Here is a 10,748-nt window from a genome sequence, read left to right on the forward strand (position 1 = left end):
TAACTGTTTTTAAGTGTTACTTAATCAAAATATAAACCCACAGTTTACAAAACTATAGATACTAATCAAAACAAATAATTAAGCTTGTATTATAAACAAAAATAATAAATTTACAGATTTAATGGAATCCAAAACCAACCATCAAACAAAACTAGTAAACAGTTAAGAAACAGTCCAAACCCATATATCTTGATAATAGGCCCAGCTGGTGCAGGAAAAACTACTCTGAGTAAAAGAGTGGTTTTGTCAACATTTCAAAACAATAACTATGCGTTTTTTATTCCCCTTGCTTTCATTAACCCTGAAAAGCAGATTGATTTGAAATATCTTATTTTCACTTTAGGGTTATTCTATTTTTCAAGTGATATTAAGTATTCTGAAGACCAACTGAATGTAGCTTTTGCCTGGTTATTAGCCAACCAACACAAAATAACCATAGTGTTGGATGGTTTGGATCAGGCCAGATTTTCCTTACAGAACTGTAAAGCTCCTGCAGAAATAAATGTTCACAAAAAATACTTAGCTTCTGACTTATTGTATTTGATACTAGCAAGAAAGGTATTACCTAAAGTACGGCTTATTCTAACATCAAGACCGCATAGTATCTTAAACTTAGAAAAAGAAATGCGACCAAACTATGTTTTATATCTTGATGATCTATCTGAAGGCGATATGAAAAGGTTGTTTCGATTTTATATACCAACCGAAGATGTTGACGAAGTCATAAACAAACTTTTAGAAAAGTCTCCAAAAATCCAGCAGTTAACTTTTTGTCCTTTGTTTTTAAGGTTGTTTTGTCATTTGTACGAGATAGTTGGTGATGATATTTGGAAAGTCGTTGAGTCGACAGCCAATCTGTTTGATGAGCTTCTTAATCGTCTACAATGTTGCGCTAATAAGGGCAGCCAGCTAGACGGAGATGTAGTAATGAAAAAACTCTCAAAACTTGCTTACAAAAAGACTATAGAACGTTCGGTTGCAATCACGCAGGAAGATCTTTTGGAATGCCAAATCACACCAAATGAGGTCCAAGATCTCATGATAGGTGTGCATGGCAATAAAAACTCTGCATTAGTTGGACCAAGCCTTTTCTATTTCGCTCACCAAAGTATACAAGTTAGTTAAATAAGTTTTTCTTACGTAATATTAAGTTATCTAAAATTTTTTCTATTTTTTTACTTCAGTTGTTTAAATATACAGTGAAATTAAAAAAAAAACAGTCATTTTTATTACCTTTAAAGTATTTACTAACAACTTATGAAATAATTTTCTTAGATTATTCTAACTTAGTTATCAAAATTTGCCTAAAAATTGTTTAACATTGACAATATAAATACTGTATTGAGTATTTATAGCTAAAGTTTTAGAAACGATTAAAAAGACGGATAAATTTACCAACGTTTTACTTTTTGATACTTAATGAATACTAAACAAATAAAGAAAAATACATTAACAAAAACAGCTAGGAACTTTAAAAACTAATATATAGATAGCGTTTAACTTAATAAAAGTATACTATTTTGATAGGAATATTTAACAAGCCGATATGCATGGTTACACTTGCCCATCGAGCAGTTTGATGAATTTTTAAAACTAATATTTCCAGAGCTTAATAAAAATGGCAGACTAATTAATAAAAATGATGAATTTCAAGTTATTCGTATGCTCGCAATATCCAATGTCAACATTCTGCAATTTGGTTAGTTCTAATACTGTACTAAATATTTTAATTTACATTAACAGCATATTTTGCTACATTAGTATATTAACTTTTTTTTTTACTTAACAACAAAAACACCAAATTTTTTTTTTTGCCTAACAAACATTTGATTTTACTTAAAAAGTAACTTTATTTGTTAAATATTTTTTATAAAGTAAGTATAGTTTTAAACTATAATACAAGTTAATTTGTTTTAAAACAAACATAAAACTTTAAAGTTTTTTGAAAAGCTTCGCTTTAGTAAAATGATTTGGAAACCAAAAAATAAAAAAAAGTATAATAGTATTATATGTTTTAAAACTTAAACAAATTATTAACAGATACAGAACAATTCGAAATAAAGAAATCGAAATTTATTGAAAAATCAACAGAGCATATCATCGGTTGTAATAGAGAATTTAGTATTTTTAGTTAGTAAATTTGTACAATTTTGTTTTGATGCTTGTTAAGTTTTCTCGAAAAGTTTTTATGTTTAATTCGAAAAGTTTTTTTTTTTTTTTTTACAATACTTTTCAAACTTCAATACAAACCTAATTTGAAAAATATTTTATTCTCTACACAAAACCTTTTAGTAAATAGTTATTAGAATGGTATTTGCGGTTTACCGGTAAAGTATCTTTAAATGATTACAATTTTTTTTATTATAGTATTTTTACATCGACAAACTTTTATGTTACAACACTCGACTTAAACTTGTTTTCAAATTAAATACAGAGTTTATCTAATGAGTTTAAATTAAAAGGATTTACTAGTATTTTTTTACCGATGTAGCAGACTTACTTTCTTGGTTATAAATTTTAATTATGTTCTTGTAAATTTTATATTTAATTATTTATACTCTTTTTACTTTTTTAGTTACTTTTAATTGATAATAAACAAATACGAGTTTATCACGTAATCAATAAAATATTTTGTATATGCAGATGATCATTCAGTTGTAATCAGAAGTGATTTCAATGAAATCACAAATTTGACAATAATAAATCAATTGAAAGAAAGTCTTCGAAATCACAAGTTTTATATTTATACCTACGATTACACAATTACTAGTGATTTAACATTTATCAAGAAGTTTGTGAGTCAAATAAATAAGTTGGAAGTGAATGCTGATGGTTTAAATTCAAACTTCATGAAAGAATTAAGAAACACGTTATCACATTTGAATATTAAAGTTGGTTTTTTGCTTGAATATAATTTTTCCAAATCGTATCATGTTGTTTAACAGTAAAAATAAAAAATAAAAATGTTCAAAAAAAATTTTTTCTAATAATCTTCTGTTGACTCTAATTTATAAATTGCAAAAACAAGTCGATATTTTTTTTAAGAAATAATATATAAAAGTTTAAATGAGTTAAAATGGACTGCAAGTTGATTTTATGAGTTTATGTTAATGAGTAAAATAAAAAACTCTATTTTAAACAAACAGGTTGAAGTGTTGAAATTGTGGCGTGTAGATAAATACGATGAAGAATTTTTAACAAATTTGTTTGATGTCACGAATAAAATCGAAATTAGAGAAATTTGTATTTGGTTGCATTGGTTGCTTAGTAACGAAGATGTGAAAAATATTTGTGCAAAAATTCATATCAGAAGCTTAGAAACACAAAATATAATTTCTAATGAAGTTAGTTGTTTTATTTATTCTTTTATATCTTAACTATTAGTATTTGTTTGCGCACTTAAATAACTTCTCCACAAGCTTACTGTACTTTTTGTTTTAATTCTATCTAAATTACAGATTACAATTGGAGTACAAGCTCATATACAACATGAATTTAAAACAATACTTGAAGCAAAACTAATAAAAGGACAACAACCAATATTTACTAATCGGTTCGTTAATATTTTTTTAACTTTACTTTTTGTAATTAGCCACAAGTTTTAATAACTAATATTCATGTTTTATATTTAATCAATATAAGGTAAATATAAACTTACAAGGTTTACTTTTTTACTTTAGTATTAACTTCAATTATATACACTGACACTTATTTATATTTTTTTTATAATACTAAGTTTTATGCTAAATTTTATAGTTATTATTTTGACATAAAAATAAAAACTTTGGAAGATAGAGATATAAAACAGAATAAGTTTTGAAATATAGCAATTGAGTCTCAAACGTTTATTGATAAAAAATGTTTTTTAAAACTTTTTAAGTATTTATTTGGAATTATCACATTTTTTCAGGGAACATGAGAATTTAGATTTAGACTCAGGTTTTTGATAGTGACTCAGAATTTTCAGAATCAGATACAGAAAGTGAATTCAGATACTCAGGTGATGCGGATGACTAGTTCAGATTTCTTGTTTGAAATACTCAGCTCATACAACAGATCTGAAAAGTTTCAATAAGATTTATAATAAACTAAAGATTGCAAATTATGCGACAACAAAACTTTATCAACAAATTATGTTTTTAAAAGTAAATTTTAAACAAATTATTTTGCAGTGTCTTCAATATATTGTTTGTTAAAAAATTTGCTTACTTTAGATTTTTAACAAGGTAGTTGTTTTAAAATTTTTGTTTTAATAACTTACAATAAAAGAAAAAAATGATTGTTGTACTTTATAACTTGTTTTTTGTTATAGGTTTTAATTTTACTAACTTAGTTATTTCACAAATACTACTATTTCTTTTTAAAATTGTAAAATTTTAGTTACCTTAAGTTCATGATTTTTTATTCAGTATAAAATTTGTAAAAACAAAAGATAATTTTAATGATAAATTTACTTTTATAAATGGTAAAACTATGAAATTTATTTTTCAATAGTATAATTTTCGTATTGTACAGTATATTGTACTTTGGGTAAAATTGATTTAAATTGTTTTTAAAACTATAATTAAAACTTTTTATATTTTATGTTTTTATGTAGCAATCATTTGTATTAATTTTTTATGTCTATAACGTTTGTTGTGACATTTTTTGTATTATAGTTATAAAACAAGACATATTCATGCCTGTGTTATTAAATCGTTTGAAATAAACATTTGTGTTATAAAATATTCAAAAATATTACAAATAAAAGTATCCAAAAGCTATAAACTTAAATTTAATTGGAGTTCCATTTAAAAAATAGATAAAAACTATATAAACGTAAAAGTTTATATATTATACATTATGAAAGCATTAATTAACCAGTATTTAATAGCCAATAAAATGTATATTTAACAGTTTTACAAATACAAACGAGATGCATAATTACAACTAACCGTTAAATTATTACGTCATACAACTTTATTACGTCAAATATGTTTATGACGTCACATAACTTTTTTACTTTACAAAACTTTGTTACGTAACAAAACTTTGTAATGTCACAAATACGTTTTACGTCACAAAAGCTTGCTTGTTATACTATAAACGTTAGCTCATAAACTTAGATATGTTATGCCATTGAGTTTAATATGTTTATCGAAATTTATAACCAGATTGTAAGTTTTTTGTTTAATTTCAAATAACTTAATAAAATTCAACTTTTTATGCTTTTTACTTCTTATGCTTCAAATAAAATTAAGTAAATTATAAGCTTAATTTTACAAAGTATATTTTATGGCTAAAAATTTGTAACTTTCATAGTTTTCTAGTGAAGTTTTAATATTTTAGCTTACTACTATTTTATGATTTTATATTTTTGAATAGATATAGATGTACTAACACAGTATATGATAAGTTAGTTAAATTACCAACTATAATTGTTATTATAAAGCTGTGGTGTATTAATAAACTTACCACACTTCTATAATAATGTTTCGTTAGCTTTTCTGATATTTCAATATATAAGTTCGTATGAAAACTATAACTTCTAATACTAAATTTGTAAAAGTATTAAACATAAATTAAAATTTACTGTTCTAACTGCCCTGAAAGTTTTGTAAGATTTTAATAATATACTCTTGTTAATACATTTTTAGTTTTTTTTCTTAAGTTTGAAAAAAAATAATATAACAGCTTAATTATCTTATAAATGTGGTTGTTTTTTCTAGTAAACTAACCTATTAAGAAAAAATTGTAGATAAACTTTAAAATATAAAACGTTTTTAAACTTGTTAACATGTTAATGGTACAAAAACATTAATACCATTGGTAAGTGTGTAAACGTTTTAAGTAATATAGATAATAAATACTTAAAAATCAAATAAAACAAAATTATTTCTCAGTGCAAATCAGGAGAATAAGAAAATAATTAGCAACAAATAATATAATATTTGTGACTAAAATAACATATAAAAATTAATAAGTACAACTCAATTTATTGGAAATCCTCTTAGATTAACTATATTTAAGTAACTTTTATCATAGCTTTTTAAAGACCTACAAACTGGGCTTTATAATTTAGTTTAAAATACTTATACGCGTTTATACTGAATCAAATTTTTATATACAGTCGTTATTACTTTTTTCTGCTCTTTTAAACTTACGTCAATTTTTGTATATCGTTAAATAGCATTACCTGTCTAACTACTCATGTTAAACCCAGGTAAAAAAAGTACAGAAATAAAGAGTAGATTAAAAACCTTTTTGACATCGAAATTAAAATAATAAACTATCAGTTGTTGTTTAGTTCAAATACAGATTTACTTAATGAAAGCTTTCAACCAATTTAAGTAATTTCAACAATTGCTAATAAACAATATTATTCATTATATTATTAGTCGTCATATATGCATGTAAAAGTTATTTTATTAGTATAAAGGTTTATTTATTGCATAAAGTTGCAAGGCAAAACTAAACTATTTTCTTATTTAAAAAAGTTTAAAGCTTTTGTTTTATTAAATGCAATTGAAGAAAAAACTTGAAAGTTGTAAAATAAACTATTAAATTTAATTTCAAGCGCTTTTGTTTTAAGTACGAATTTTAGTCAACTGTTTTATTATTTTTAAATAACTAAGTTTAAAATTCAACTTATTACAATTTTAGTTTTTAGGTTTCTGTGATGTTATTCTTATCTTGTTTGTTTTAATATTTTGCTAAAAAATATTGAAAAGTAACTTTTAAACACAAATAAGTACACTACAATATTTTTGGGTTAAACTTGTCATTCAATATAGTTTTAACAAGAAAACATACAGTAGACTACCGCTTAAGTACGCAAATTGAACCCGACCAAAAAAAGCGTACTAAGCACAGGTAGTGCGTACTTTTTGACGACATAGTATAATATGAAATTTAGTTGTTTGTTTTCTTTCTTACAACAAGCCACCAAATAATTAAGTCAAACAAATGAGTCTTTTTATTTCAAATAATATTTAATAACTAATTCTAATCTTCAAAATTTTTTAATAGATTTTAAAATGAATTATTTTTTCTATAAAAAGTTTCTACATAATTGATACATACATTTAATATAGAAAGTCAATGTCAGTCAGTGATATAAAAAAGAATATTAAGCCATATTTTCCATATTTTGTTTTGTAAGAGGGGAAAAACCAAACTACATTGTGTTTACCAAACATTTTCAAAAGATCAATGTGTGCACATTTAAATTAATAAAGACTTAACTATGTTGTATTTGTACATGTTTTTAACTTTGTCATCTAGATTTATTTATTTTATAGCATTACAGCTCAAATATCATTATTATTTTCACTTTTCTGCAACCACTACATAAGTATTTATTTTATTAACATTTAACAACATGACTGTCTTTCTGGATAAGTGCGTACTTAAGGCGGGGTGCGTACCAAAAAAGTGCGTACTTAAGCGGTAGTCTACTGTATCTTATAAACAAATATTTTAACTAAAGTAGTATTTTTGACATCTACGAACTAGATTCATATTTGTAAAATGCTATATTTCTTCATGTATTGATAAATTTTTGTTGTTTAATTAAAAATTTTACTTATTTATTTTATATCAAATTTCTAACAGTTTATCTTAATTTTTGTTGGTTTAGTACGTAATAATATGACAAATAGAACTAAGTATAACTGGTAAATAACAAAAATACTTAGCATTGTTTTAATTAAATGCAAGAAATGAGAACCTTTAACAAAAAATATTAGTTAAAGACCACAGACTATATACACAAAACAAAAAAACACAAATAAAACACAACAACACTTATAAATACAAACTAAACGTTTAGTATCAAAACAAGGTCTTTTCTGTATTTAAGCGAAAAAAAAAGACTTTTAAAAGTTTCTTTTAAAATACGTTAATAGCTGTTTTATTTTATTTTTGATTATTTTTATTTGTACAAACTAGTTTCTCTGTGAAATTCTAAGTCTTCATTTGCTAATTATTATAACATTGTTTACTTAACCACAGTTATAAAGCAAAATTTACGTGTTTAAAAAAGTTTTAAATACCACACATATAGCTTGCCTAAAGTCGAACTATAACATACTTTACATACGAAAAGTCAACTAAAAATACTTATTTGGTTTACTTATCATTTATTTCTTATATATTTAATTAAAGTTTTCAAGTTAAAAAACAAACAGAACTCCAACAGTTTTTGAACTAAAAGATCTTCAGAAAGTAAATGGAAAGTTTTTTTCTGGTTTTTATTAAAAGGTTTAAAAATTAATCAATTATTCTTAAATAATTAATAAGTTTATTGATTCATTTAATTTAGCACATTGTCAAGGTGAAGTTTCTAAAAGCTGAAAAAAAAATTTTTTTTGTTCTGTTTTTGATTTTGAATGCAAAGTTTAGTCAACTGCTTGAGTATTTTTATTATAATTAAAGTTTAAAAATAAACTATACAAGGTTTTAACTTTTAGCTTTCTGTGTTGTTGATCTTATAACATAAGTACTACATTTATTCTACAATAACCGAAATATAACTTTTAAAATACAAATATGTACATTAAATGTTTTTTTGATTCAACTTGTTATTCAAAATACTTTTACCAAGAAAAAATAGTGTTATAAATAATTTTTAATTACTAGGATTAATTCAGGTTGTTCTAAGAACTACCTGGATAGTAGATTCGAAATTCTATCCAGCAAGAAACTCTTACCATCTCTCAGTTCTATGATCATTGTTCATTAGAACTCGCGCGACGAAAATAAGTAAATAATAAGATCTTTACAATTTAAAGCTTTATAAATATTGTGTTTTTAGTGTTCTATTGTCGTTTTTTGTAATGTACTTTTTTAATTAGTTTCTACACTCTTAAATGTTTTCATTCTAATAATTTCATCTTTAAAATTACTTTAAATCAGTAAAGTTTTACTTAATTCTGATTTAAACATTTAAGCAGTTTTTCTTAATCATTTTTTATGACTTAAGTGATTTTAGCTAGACATTAAAGTAATGTTTATACATAACTAAAAATTTATACCATACTCTTATCAGCATTTAGCAACCTTATTTTGAAGATATGCTAAATAAAATAAATTAATAAAATTTTGAACTTTTTAAAAATTAGTGGTGATTTTTGTTTAAACTTTTAATGTTGTTTTTAAAGTATAAAAGTGTTATGTGATATTAAAAAATTTTTAGTTTTTTTTATTCTTATTTTACAACGCTTAAAATATTTTTACTATTGCTGTATTACCAATAATTTATAAAATACAATATACTAAAAATATTTATTTATAGGTTATATTGTTCTTCCAATGTATTATTAACGCAAATTAGTTTTAAAAACATTTAAAGTACTAGTTTTAAACTTTTTTTTATTTCCATTTGCATAATTTGTGTAAAAGGTTAGTATTACGTCATACAACTTTACTAGGTCACATAAATTTATTGCATCACATAACTTTATTACGTCACATAAATTTCTTACGTCACATAGCATTGTTACTTAACCTAAATTTATTATGTCACATAATTTTATTGCGTCACGAAACTTTATTACGTCATAAAGCATCATTACGTCACAAATATACAACTTGCTTAAAATATGTTAAAATCAAGCTAATCAATATTAAAGTGTACTTTGTACAATTTTTAATTGTGAGTTCGCACTTGCCAGTTAAGTTCGCACTCAAAGTGCGAACTTAAGCAGCTGGTTACTTTTTCTAGTCTTATAATCTAATCACTCAGCGCAATTACTGCCAAACTATATTTAAAATGTTTTTATTTTCAAAACGTGTCATTAAGAGATTTTCAGAACTTTTTTGTTTTAGAAATTAAATTAGATTTTTTTACGCCTTATAGACTAAATACCCGCAATATAAATGTAAAAGTTCATCATAACTCTAAAAGCTTTATTATTTAATATTTTTAATATAACTTCAATTAATATTGCTATTTAGATTTATAAAGTAATAACTATTTGGTGAAAACAGGAAATTGTTTGAAAAGATCCGAAATTATTTTTGGTGTAAATAGAAAACTGTTTGGTGTGCAGTAAAATATCTGATTTTTAAATATAACTATCAATTAGTTGCATTAATTTCTAACATCGTTTTTTTGTTAATCTATGGTGTTTCTATCTATGCGTGTTATCAAGTTAGTGCAAAATTATGTAAATTTTAAAACTTGTTAACTTATATCGACAATACTGTTAATCAAGTTTTGTAATGAGCAATTAAATGTTAAAAACTAGTTTTCTATTTTAATGTATCTATTTTATACGTAGTATCGTTTTTTTAGAGTATAACATTTCTGATTATTAACAATAAACTTAAGATAAGCAAAAACTGTCGGTAGTATATATAAACCATACAAATTTATGTTTATATATATTAACGATCTTTCAAACTTAAAGTATTTTGTCTGTTTTATTCTAGAAGCTTTGTTATGTTTTAAAGCAAATAAAATATTTTAATTTCGACTAGATTGAACAAATAAAATTTACAGTATGTTGAAGTAATCTCTTTAACAATTAATAAGATATTAAAACTAAAATCTATAAAATTTTACAAAACCTAAAAGATTTTTTATATTCTAAATTAAAAACTAAACTCGTTGTCTTTTATTTTCTTACAGAAACTTAAGTATGTTTGTTTTTTCATATTTATTTTTTTACAACTAGTTGTATTTATAATTGCTCATATAAGTTTTCAAACTTAGTATAGTTATTTTTAGGTCTATTATTTAAAATTCATATATTACAGTTAAATTA

The sequence above is a fragment of the Thalia democratica genome, chromosome 8 (assembly GCF_965202585.1).
Source record: "Thalia democratica chromosome 8, ktThaDemo2.hap1.1, whole genome shotgun sequence".
NCBI lineage: Eukaryota > Metazoa > Chordata > Thaliacea > Salpida > Salpidae > Thalia > Thalia democratica.